A 12409-nucleotide genomic window follows, 5' to 3' on the forward strand; every position below is an offset into this window, starting at 1 on the left:
GTCAAGTGATTTTTGTCCTAGAATGGCCAAAGGGGGAGTTTGTTAGTTTGTAATTGGCCACATTCTATTGGACAAAATCACTTATATATAAAGATGCTTTTTAACAGGTATTCCGCTATTTAGAAGTATTTTTAGAAGATTCTGCACAATTTACAAGACAGAAAATGCGGTTCCCTGTCAGCCATCTGGACGACGTGTCCTCTCGTCTGGACGCCCAGTTGTCCAAAGCTCCAGCCGTCCGGACGACGTGTCATACTGTCCGGACGCTCATCAAACTAAAGCATCATCCATCCGGACCTTCCTCAATGTCACAAAGCTTTGAATTGCTCCAGCTTGCATCCGTCCGGACGTTTCAGCATCCCATCTGGACGACTCTCAGTATTCGACCAAGCTTCAGATTTTCATTCCAAAATCAAATATGGGAAAATTGCTGCAACCATCCGGACGAAGTGGATTTCCGTCCAGACCCGTTACTCCTTAAGGCAAGTTCGCAATTCAAAATCAATCGTCCGGACGCCAGTCTGCCATGGTCCGGACGCGCATTCAATAGATATGAAAATTGCGTGTAGCAGATCACCCATCCGGACGGCCATCCTCCTGGTCTGGACACGCGAAGCCTTTATAAGGAAATCACTTGTAGCAGACGTGTGATTGTCTGGACGACAGGGCAACACCGTCCAGACACGGCTCTCAAACAGGAATGATTTTCAGCGAAAATCTTGAAATTTCGATCGCACAGTTGTCCGTCCGGACGGCTTATAACCACCGTCCGGACGGCGCCTAGCTTTATCAAGCCAGACGCTCATTTGAGCCCTCAACCTATAAATAGAGAATTGCAAGAATTCGGTACTGAATTCCACTAGCGCTTAGAGAGTTATTTTGTGAGGTTATTGAGCTGAGTTATTCTCTCTGAAGTCGTTGCTGTGTGTGCTGTTGCTGCGCTTAAACTAAAGTCTATCTTAGGGGTTGGCCCTAAGATAAAAGATTCCATTGAAGACCCCTTCAGGTAGGAGACCTGGTTGGGAGGCGTTCGTGTTAGGCTACGCGTTAGAGTGCAAGGTACGACCACTGCATCAAGGGTATGTGAGTGCTACTATCTTGTAACTAGTCTTGTCTTCTGAATAATGGATATCCTGGGTTTGGTTGCCCCGGAGTGGTTTTTCTTATCTTGAGTTTCCACTTCGTTAACAAAAATCTTGTGTTGATTTAATTTCTGCATTATTATTTGTTTACACTTTGTACACACACACTTGCCTTTATTTTAGAAGTCTATTCCATTTTTCAGAATGGGATGACCAATGCATAACTTGTCTAAACAATGACAGCTACATAAAGTAATGAGAACTTTACATATCATTCTTACCCACAAACTAACATATAATAATGATAATTATTGTGGTATGATTAATGGCTATCTTGTTATTTGGTATGTGAAAATTCTTCTGTTGTATACTCTCCAATGAGAGTACAATATTCAGCTATGTTTCCATTTCATCCAAATGTGAAAGGGTGACATGTCGTGGAACCATTACTAGTTAATTTTCCTCAGGGCATTACAATAAGCCCATGATTGCTATTCGTACATGGAAGTCATGTTATACGATGCAATTAACCGTTGTCTTTTACATGCATGCAATTATAAAAACTTACACGATACACCATACCTTTTTCAATATCCAATTTTTCACAAATGGAGTTCACAATCGTATAAAATGTTCCATGTAAGTAAAAAGCATGGATGTTTGATTTATAAAATAAGAATGCCAAAAGAAAGTGATAATAGTAGTCATATGAGTTTCATTTACCTTGATCGTAATGATTTCCTTTGTAAAACATCCTTAAACTCCTCAACAATGTCCTCTACAAAAAATCCTAATGTTATAAGGTTATATTGAACAAAATACCTACCTTAAACCTAAAAAACTGACAAAATAGCATGCTAGACCAAGGGGTGATCGATCGCCCCTTAGTGGTGATCCCCGCTCAGCCATAACACTCCCGAACCCCCCCCTCCCCCCCCCCCAAAAAAAAAAAAGAAAAGAAAAAAGAAACCACCTCAACCCTGGTGAGTCCTCTAGAGGCCTTAGGACTTTAAAAAGATCATCTTAAACCATCATCTAAGACCTTAAACCCCCAAAACAAACATTTGTACATCGATTATGAAAAGGTTCACAGCTCAATAAACAAACACAAAGAAATAATAAACCCCATAAACATATTTGTAATTTTAATACCCCGTTTAGACATGTGCGATACACTTTTTAATCATCAGTTTAAGCTCGTAAGAATAATATTATTTTAAAACTACGCAAATGCGAATTAATTTAATATATATATAGACACACACACGCGCGCGTTACCAAAATATTCTACCTCCAACTTGGTAAGCAATTAAACAAATTTTGAACTATTAATGACTCGTGTCGAAAACTTGTTAAAAATAATTGTCTTTGAGGTTTTATAAAAAAAAACAAAATAAAAAATAAAATAAAATAAAAAACGATCGAATAGTACAATGTTGCGCAAGAATGATTGATCATTACTTCTGAACGATGGAACTATGCAACGTGGCACAAAACGATCGATTGGTGCACTAAGCGATCAATTCATTATAGTATGCATGCTTTTGGCCGGACATAAATTTTCAACAGAAAACTTATGGGTAGGAGCTTATTTAAGGGCATAGGTGTAACGACCTACCCCCAACGGCTAAGGGTGAGCATGGGACCGGGGGAGGGGGGGTGGGATTTCCCCCTTTTTGGCTCCGCCCCGCACCCCTGCAAAGGGTGAAAATTGCACTAGCGAACCACACGAAAAGGGAGAATCCATGCGGTGCGGGTTCCAAAGAAATTAGAGAAGAAGAAGAAGAATGAGATCTGGAGGTGAAAGTAGAGTACTGAAGGTGTTCCTCCTCCTTAGGCTTTTTGTCGACTCCGAGAAGCATCGTCCTTAACTTCCCCGGTGATGATCCACCACCCTGAAATTCACATTTGCAAACTAAAAAAAAAAAAAAGAGTAGAAGCGGATCACGTACGTAAAATTTTGAAAATAGGAGCTACATTTATGAGTTAATTCAGGTAAATAGGTTTAGAAAGAGAAAGATGAAAGAATAGGTTCTGCGCTTTTTGGATCCGTTGGTACTCCATCTCCATGGCCTCTCACAAGGCCATTGTTAGACAAACACAAGAAATGGATGGAGAAGCTGCCAAGAAATCAGAAGCTCTCAATCACCTTTGAAGACCAAACCCTTGCTAGGAGTATAGGTTTGGAGAAAATCGAAGAAGTCTCTAGAAGACGAAGAACATAAAAGAAAAATGAGGGGGGGGTGCGGCGCAGGAGGTTTAGTGTGTTAGGGTTAGGGATTTTGAATTTTTTATTTTTTATTTTTTATTCATGCGAGGCTGGGCTGGGCGGGGAGAGGATCCGAGGAAAAAAAATAACTTAAACTCACGCCCCGCCTCGCCCTACACGGGTTGGTTAAAATCCAACTTGTACCCATAAAAACAAAAACTAAAAATCGTGTTTTTAGGGGCGGGGTCGGGTGGGGGGTTGTGGGTTGGTGTGGGTCCACAGGTTTTTGCTCACACCTACCAATGGTATAATATTGAATGCTTTTGACTTCCTTGAATCAAACTTCCAAGGAGGTTATTCGTTCTGTTATTACTCTAACATAAGCACGATTAACTGCAGAGTTTTGATAAGTCTATCACGACTTTAAAACATGTTGTGTCAAAAAGGATGCGAATATACATATAAGCACATCTTCATTCCCATACCCAGGCAATGTGGGAAGTCACAATCACCTCCTATTAGGACCAAATGTCCCCATTGGTGACCCTTATGGGATTACCCCATTCTTGGCATCCCAACAAGTGCCCGTTGGTGACCTTCATAGGCTTGTACCTCATGAGGACTATGAGACCACGACCTGTATACAATAAGAGTTTGGCCTTAATCCTCATGCATGATAGAGAACTCACCATTGTTTTTGAAAAGAAAGTGCTACATTGTCTTTATTTTTGAGAAACTAAAAATAAAGAACCTCTTTAGGTTCTTTCATTCAATATATTGAAACTTTTAGATGGTAAATTTTCTTATGTTCATATGAACAGCAATTGAACCTTATTGGTTTATAGGATTCTTTAATTAATTCCATAGTAACTTAGGAGCTCATAACCCTAAGAAGGGATAATTTTTTCATTCTTAGAAAATAAAACCATTTAAGTTTTGATGCGTTACCCTACCAAAAGTTGTCATTCTTAAATAGCTATCAATTTAATAAAACTTTCTTTAAGAGAATATTCATATTAACAATAATTCATCCTTTCGAGTGTAGACAAATTCTTATAAGTATTACTTATTTGGAAGCTTATAAACCTAACATGGAGACAATATTTTGTTTTCTAATTAAGAAAAAAAAAACTGAACTTAACTTATGATTTATCTCACTTGATCAAAAGTTACTATTTTATAACTACTCTCCATTTAAATAAAACTTTCTTTAAGACAAAGTTGCACAAGATAGCATTTTGTATGGCTTAAGTATTGAATCAATACATTTTTTTTCTCATCCGAAGTAAGTCATATAAATTAATATGGTTAGATTGATCTATTCTATTTGCTTCAAAAGTTTTTTCCTAATTCGTAGAACTCCATTTTCTTTAGTAATTTTTCTTTTCTATAAACTTATGCTTTTGAGTAGTATCTTTAATATAAAATGTCTTTTCAAATGATTTGAATTTCATCTATTCTTATATGATGTGTTTACCATGCTTTTCGAGCTAATATTTCAAAACCTTTTGAATGGGTTTGTTGATATAATATATCATAACTATTTTATCATCCTTTTCACTTTTTTATGAAAAATAATCGCACTCTTGCATGTATATTTTGGTTTTGCTAAAAGTCACATGCTAACATAAATATTATCTTAAAACCTTTTGCTTTATCGAAAAGTCAGTTTAGTGAAGAAAGGTCATAATTTTAAAAATTAGAACTATTAAACAACACTTTTTTGAATAATATTATGTCAATTCATAGACTAAATTATCTTTATTGCAAGTGTCTAATCATTCTCTTGCATATTAATGTAAGGTGTAAGCCTTAATTATTGAATTACAATTCAAATTAAGAAAGTTTCTAAAGTGTGAGAAAAAAAAAATGGTTAGGAAATGTGTTAGAAACCTTGTGGTGGTGATCGTGAAAGTGCTTATCCTTATTATCCTACTTCCTTATTCCTTTGAACTTGATCAAGCAAAAAGAGACATACATGAGTGCCTTACAAATGAAATTGAAGGTTGTGAAAGTTCTAAAACAACATGGCCACTTTCCGACATAAAATATAGCTATTGTATTTTTCGTGGTTTTAAGATGTGCTTGCTCGAATTTCCACCCCACCCAATTATGCATCCTATCATTAGAGATTGCTTCCTAGTTTGTGCGAAAAAATTTGAAATTGAACCGCAGGACATTGCCCGTTTTACTTCGTGTCTATTGGAATGTTATGAAGAGCATGTCAAGAAGCCCTCAGACATCATTTATATGCAGAATCCTTGAGTTCCAACTTTTGATCTGGTAAGAGTTCCTAACGTTCTTCAATATCCATTTTATTGACATAATTGTGTTTCTGTAATACCCCTAAAGCTAGAAATGCTCGTTTAGGGATGATGATCACTTAGCTTAACGAAAAAATTGATGAAAATGTAGTTTTGATTTGGGAAATGACTAATTTAGAAAAGTGTTTCATTTTTGGAATGTCATGTTTAGGTAACTACTTCAAATAGGAAACTTTTAAGGAATGACTCCTTGGAACTAGGAGTATGTTAATTTTGGTAATTAGGTTTGTAGGAAGTTCCTTAAAGTTTATAGGAGGTTTATGTCCAAAAAATAAGGCAGGGTCTAACATAAAAACCCAAGCCACCCTTGAGTTAACCTAGCCAAAGATGAGTCCTTCCATGGAAGGAATTTTTGGAAAGAATGAAAGCTCTAAGGGGGCCGACATCTCATGAACTTTAACCTTATATCTCTCTATAAATAAAAGGATTTCAATGGATTTTTAGAAATCCATAGAAGTCGGTCCCCCTCCAAAAGAAAAAAAAAATTAGGTTTCTCTTCTTCCCTCAAACGCAAGTGTTTTTTTGAAGAAAAGACTTGAAATACCAAGAAAAAGACAAAAATTAATAAAATAAAAAATAAAAAAAAATAAAAAAAATTCACCACTTCCTCTATTGAGACAAGAGTTACATAATGATAAATTTGATTTATTTTTGTTAATGTAAAAGTATAAAAGGCTCGTAACTTTCAGACTCTTTCTCTATAAATAGAGTCTTGTATCCAATCAAATTTTAGGTGGTTCGGTCTATGGCCTACATCCACATGTCAAAGCCTTTTGTTGTCTATATCTTTCCTTGATTTATTTGATTGTATATAAAACTTTATTTATAGATAAAGAGTCTGAACATTACAAGTCTCTTATATTTTTACATTAACAACAATAAATCAAATTTATCATCCTACAACCCTTGTCTCTTAAGTGCTTATAACTCTTATCTCTTGAGTTCTTATAATTCTTTTCTCAATATCCTCTAACCTTCTTCATCTAAAGTTTTAAGGGTTATAGCCAAAATAGGAATCCACCTTTTCACCTAGAAAACCATAAAAAAGTACCTCAACAAATAGTCACCAAAATCTTGCCAAACAACAATTCGATCACAAGGTGGATTTTAGAGGTTGTTGTCGAACTATTTTAGGGATTGGTTTTCTTTATTTCTAGGAGAGGTAAGAACCGAAGTCCTTAGGCTTTTGTAGTTGATTTGAAACATGGACTCTCATGGTGATTTGTGAATTTTAGTTTTTCAAGAAAAAAATATTGTAGGGTAAAAAAAGCTGAAACAGTTTCTTGGAGTTTTTCTTACAAAGAATTCCGCGGCCACCTTAAGGCGACTCCCAGCCCTAACTCCGCCTTCCTACCGGGGCTGCGTTGTCTTTGTTTACCATTTTTGTATTTTCGGGCATTTTGTTATATGTTTCTTCTCTGTGGTCCCAATTGTAAATACATAACAGGTGTTTGAATAGAGTTCTTCAGGGCCTTAACCATAGCTTTTACCGCCTTTATTGGCGGCATGAGTTCTTGGCATCCGTGCCAAGAATCAATAGGCCCGCGTCATTCATTTGATGCATTGCCTCCGCGTGATTGCTTTTTTAGGTGTTTATTGTTGGAGTACCCAGCCCTAGTTTGTTGTAATTTACTTTTCTTTAAGCCTAAAGCTTTGCTTTGGCTTTAGTTTGTAGTTCCTTTTCAAGTATCAATATATATATATATATATATATATATATATATATATATATATATATATATATATATATATATATATATGGCTTTCTCAATTTTTTTTTTTTTCATGTTTTCTTTCAAGAAATTACATAACCTATATTTTTTTTTTTTTTTAGATGAATAAGTAAGCAAATTTTTAACAACTAAACCACCAAAACAGAGTTTACAAACTCAACTCAACAAAATAGCCAAACTTCATAAAACAACAACTACAACAAGGCTAACAACAATAGCAACCAAAACAACAAGAAGCTAAAACAATTGACTAGAATTAGTTCAAAATAAAGACATCTAAATTCCAAAATTGACAAATCAAATTGTTTTCTCTAGATTTCTTAAAAGAACCTTTTCCAGAAAGTCGGGTTCTAACTTCCCAAAATATCCTCTTAAGAACTTGCTCCTCGGTACTAAGAACACCACAAAACCAAATGGCATTCCTAGCTTTCCATAAACCATAAACAACAGATCCAAAAACCAACCTGCATAGAACCCCCAACATGTTTTTCTTTTTCCAATTTCTACAACCCTTTGTCAACAGAACCTGCCAGTCAAGCAAACAAGGCACACCAGGACACCTCTGCATATAAGACTTCCAAATTCTTGAACTAAAACTACACTAAAAAAAAAGATGATTTCTACTTTCAATAACATGATGATAGAACCCATAAAGAGGACCTCCATTAAAACCCCAAACAAGAAGGCGATCACTTGTTGTTAACCGGTTTTGTACTACCAACCAAAGAATAAAGGCATTTTTTGGAATAGCACAAGGAAACCAGATCAAATGCCACCATTCAACTTCAACTTTCTTATCCCTAAAGAAATCCCAGGTTTTAGATCTCACAAAAGAACCCTTCTGAGCAACCTTCCACACTAGATTATCAACAGGCCCTAATGGAATTTCTAGTAGATGACTTTGAATAGCAATCAAATCCTCAGACCTGGTCGGCTTCCAACACCAAGTCCCATTACTTAAAACAGAAGAAAGTTTAGACTTTAGCCTACTACTATCATCATAAACAACTCGAAAATCATACCTCTTTATCAATACACCACAATGATGCCAATTATCAAACCACAAATAAATATTCTGACCATCACCAACTTAAAAAAAAAAAAAAAAAAAAGTTCCTAGCAACATTCCGAAGTTTGAGTAACCTTCTCCAACACCAAAAACAATCCTGAGGGATGTTCACACTCCAAAACCTCCTACCTTTCAGTAAGTACATTTTAATCCAAGCAACCCATATAGAACTAGCACAAGCAAAAAAGTTCCAGATATGCCTTAAAATAGAAGTTCTATTCCAAACTTCTAAATTTTTCAAGCCAAGACCCCCCTCTTTCTTAGGAAAACAAACATCACTCCAAGCTACTTTAGCTTTAGCAGAATCACTGTCTTTCCCATTCCACAAAAACCGATTAAACCTTTGGCTAATATCCCTAATAATCTTCTTTGGAAGGATAAAAATCCCTGAACAAAATACCTGAAGACTATAGAGAATTGAGGATAACAACTGAAGTCTTCCAGCAAAAGAAAGGTTCTTTGAGGTCCACGAACCTATATGGCCTAAAATTCTATCAATCAAAGCCTTACAATCAGAGGCAGACAACTTCGAAGAGATCAAAGGAACTCCTAATTACCTAATAGGAAAATGACCCTCCTTCATCTGCAATTTATCCAGCAAAGAAACCTTCAAACTAGAGGAGACACTCGAACAAAAAAAAGAACTTTTAGCCGGGTTAGCTTTCAAACCAGATAATTGCTCAAACTCTAAAAGAGCAGCTTGAATGATAAAAATAGATGACATATCAGCCTCAGAAAAGATGAGGAGATCATCTGCAAAGTATAGGTGGGTTAACTTCAATTTAGAGCAACGAAAATGGAATTTAAAACTAGAACCAGCAGAGGTGTATTCCTTCAAAATTTGAGATAGCACTTCCATGGCAATGACAAACAAATAAGGGAAGAGAGGATCCCCTTGTCTCAACCCCACAGCCCCTTTAAAATGACCTAGAATTAATATATGTACAATTATAAGAGGAAAGTTGTAAGAATTTGTAGAGGACAAAAATGAGGCTACTTTAGCCGAAAAGCTATCAAGACAAGGTGCAGTTTAGACTTTCAGCCACATGTAGATCTTAAAAGAAAAGATAATGCTAAAGAAAATTAAAATAAAAGCGGAATAAAGAGAGATAAAAAAATAAAATAGACACGAAGATTTTACATAGTTCGGTCTATGACCTTGTTCATAGGATAAAGCCATAAGGACTATATTGTTGCTCTTATTCACTTGATGAATTTACAATACAAATGGTCCTTAATTATAGGGAGTTAGAGAGAATACAAAAAAGAATAGGAGATCAAATCAGATCAGATTTTCATTTAAATCTGATTTGATTACAATCAGTGCTAAAATCAAATTTCATAATATAAAATCAAATCTTGTAATATATTCTAACAGATTGATCTTACTATCTAATCATTAAAAGATATGTTTTGCTTTTGATCAAAACATAATTTTTAGCAATGTAAGTTTTTAAGGGATTAAAAACCTAAAATATGCTTAGCCCATATGAGGTAAGAAAAAAAAAATGAATGGAAAGAGAGAAAATAGCAACAGTGTGCTGATTTGGATAGCATTTTAAGGTTGGTTGAAGATTTGTTTTGGCATAATTTTAGGGGAATTTAGGTTCCTGAAAATCCTAAAGAGATGTTGCATTGAAAGGTTCTATGTTGTACAAAACAGAAGGCAAAAAGGACGCATTCTTTTTTCTTTTTTCTTTTTTAAAGAAAGAAAGACGTAATTGTTGATTAGATTTTTTGTAGTGTATGGACCTAATTGTTGATTTTTATTTTTTTATCATGTTCTAGGCACGTGAGAGGTTGAGGTAAGTTGTGATTTCTTTTTAATTAAAATGGTTGAATTGTTTTATAGAAAGACTATATTTTGAAACACTTCTATTTGGGTGGCTTGTTTTATGTATTATATTTTGTTAAATGAAAATCTAAATTTTATGCAGGACAATGTGTAGATTAAGCCTATAATTTTATGATGTTATGAAACTAAAATGTTAGCTTTTAGGTTGGATAAATTCAATGTTCAAAATCCAAGATGTAATTTATTATTTTTTCTTGGTTAAACTTGAGTTGTATTTATGAAGTCTTTGAAGATTGTCATATTGTCTTGTCTGCAATCTTGTATGCATTGCGTATGAATGAGTTGTCACTGAAGACTTACCAAAAAGATTGTTTGCAATCTTGTATGAAGTAGGTACGAACGAGATACATCCTAAAAACTTTTAGGGAAGCTTATCTATAGTCTCGTTTGAAGTAGGTACAAATAAGGAGTTATTGAAACGCTCACCGAGCTCGACTGCAATCTCGTTTGCAATAGGTATGAATGAGGTTTCCATAGAATAGCTCGTCAGCTATCTCATACAGACGCATAACACCAGAAATATGTGCTTTGTTTAGTTTACCTAGATTCGGTCGGACGTCGCCCTAAAATCTGCATCAAATCAAATTTTATTATAAGGCTTATGTCTTGGGATTTTTAACTCTATTTATAGGGACTTCTTAGGCACAAATTTTCTAAGGGTTGTAAGTCTAGAATTTAGTGTGCTAAGAGAGAATTATTGGGCATGTTTGGTAAGTACTTGTGGTGTGGAATAATTGTTTGAATAGTAGTAAGAAGTGATTGACGTAATATAAAATTTGATAATGTTTTATAAAAAAGTGAAAAAAAATTGTTTTGTATTAAGTTTTTTTATTTGAATAGTAATGAAAAATTATTGATGTGATATAAAAAGTGTAAAAAAAGTTAGAATGTTTTTCAAAAGTTAAATAATTTTTTTTTTTATTTTTTGGGAGAAGTGAAAAGAAATAGAGGGAGAGTTAGAGTGGTTTGCCAAACAAACCCATTATTTCTTATACCTTGCATGTCTCTTCTCTCTTACAGTTTTTCATTATAAACCCCAACTGTTCGTCATCAAGAATTTAAGCCTATTGGAGTTTCGATAAAGGATCAAGTAGGAGAATTGTCCAGACATTTTGTGGGACTACATTGGTAGTGGACAACTGAGTTACAAGAGAGTGTCAATTTTAAATGTTTTGTAAATGTGAACTTCTTGTAATTCTCATTCTTCTATAGTTGATTGATTTTCTAGGTTGGCTACCCCCGAAGTGGTTTTCTCTATGAGGTTCTTAGACAGTTTTCACTTCATCACCAAATTTCATGTGTTATTTGATTTATTGCTTTCCTTATATTTGGTGAATGATTGTGTGGTTGATTATTTTTAAATTCCGTGATGTTTTTGCATACATCTATTCAACCCCCCATTCTAGGTGTTATTTGGAGTCTAGGACTTATTTTCATAAAAAGATGGTGACAAGTTTTCATTTGTTATACAATAATTTTATGAAAGTTACGTATAAAGTTACTCTTTTTATGTTCATGATTTTCAAATTTTACGCACATGACAAAAGAATGTTACAAAATGAATGTTAATGGATTACATGAAATCATGTGAGCATCTTAAAGGTAATTGTAAAACCCTATTGCAAGATAGTTGTACTGTCCATCCAAGTCATATGGGATTCAATTGGCATGACAACTAGTGAATGGCCTAAGGAAGTTTAAAATGCAAATGATGAATGAATGCTTACTGTTCATATATGATAAACCTATATTGCTTGCATAATATTCATTTTTTTCCTAAAATGTTTTTATGATTGTTATATTTTATAAAATTTGATGTTCCTCATAATGGATCGAGGTTACACATATAGTTTAATCAAACTTACAAAGTGTCAACTCACTCCTTTATTTTTCGAACTTCTAGATAGCGTTGAGGATCAAGGGAATTATGGGGCACAAGGTTTTGGCTGAGGTATATGGTCAAGTTAGAAGTAAGGAATAAGCCACTGGCAATTAGTGTATTAAATGTTTGGTTATGACATTATGTTATAGTTATGTTTTAGTTGAGATCTATAATTGGATGAAGTTGTAAACATTATGATTGTGATATATTTTGGAGTACTTATAATTTATGAAGTATTATGCTCTGGTTAAGTTA

The 12409-nt window shown here is 34.5% G+C and overlaps 1 long non-coding RNA gene across 1 annotated transcript; it reads left to right on the forward strand.

The window, feature by feature from the left end:
- Positions 1-5058: 5058 nt before the first annotated feature.
- LOC133880081 (uncharacterized) lies at positions 5059-12409 on the forward strand. The gene is made up of 2 exons (XR_009902184.1): positions 5059-5574; positions 12176-12409. It is a non-coding gene; the product is annotated as an uncharacterized LOC133880081 (long non-coding RNA).

Source organism: Alnus glutinosa, chromosome 10 (assembly GCF_958979055.1).
Source record: "Alnus glutinosa chromosome 10, dhAlnGlut1.1, whole genome shotgun sequence".
NCBI classification, from domain to species: Eukaryota; Viridiplantae; Streptophyta; class Magnoliopsida; order Fagales; family Betulaceae; genus Alnus; species Alnus glutinosa.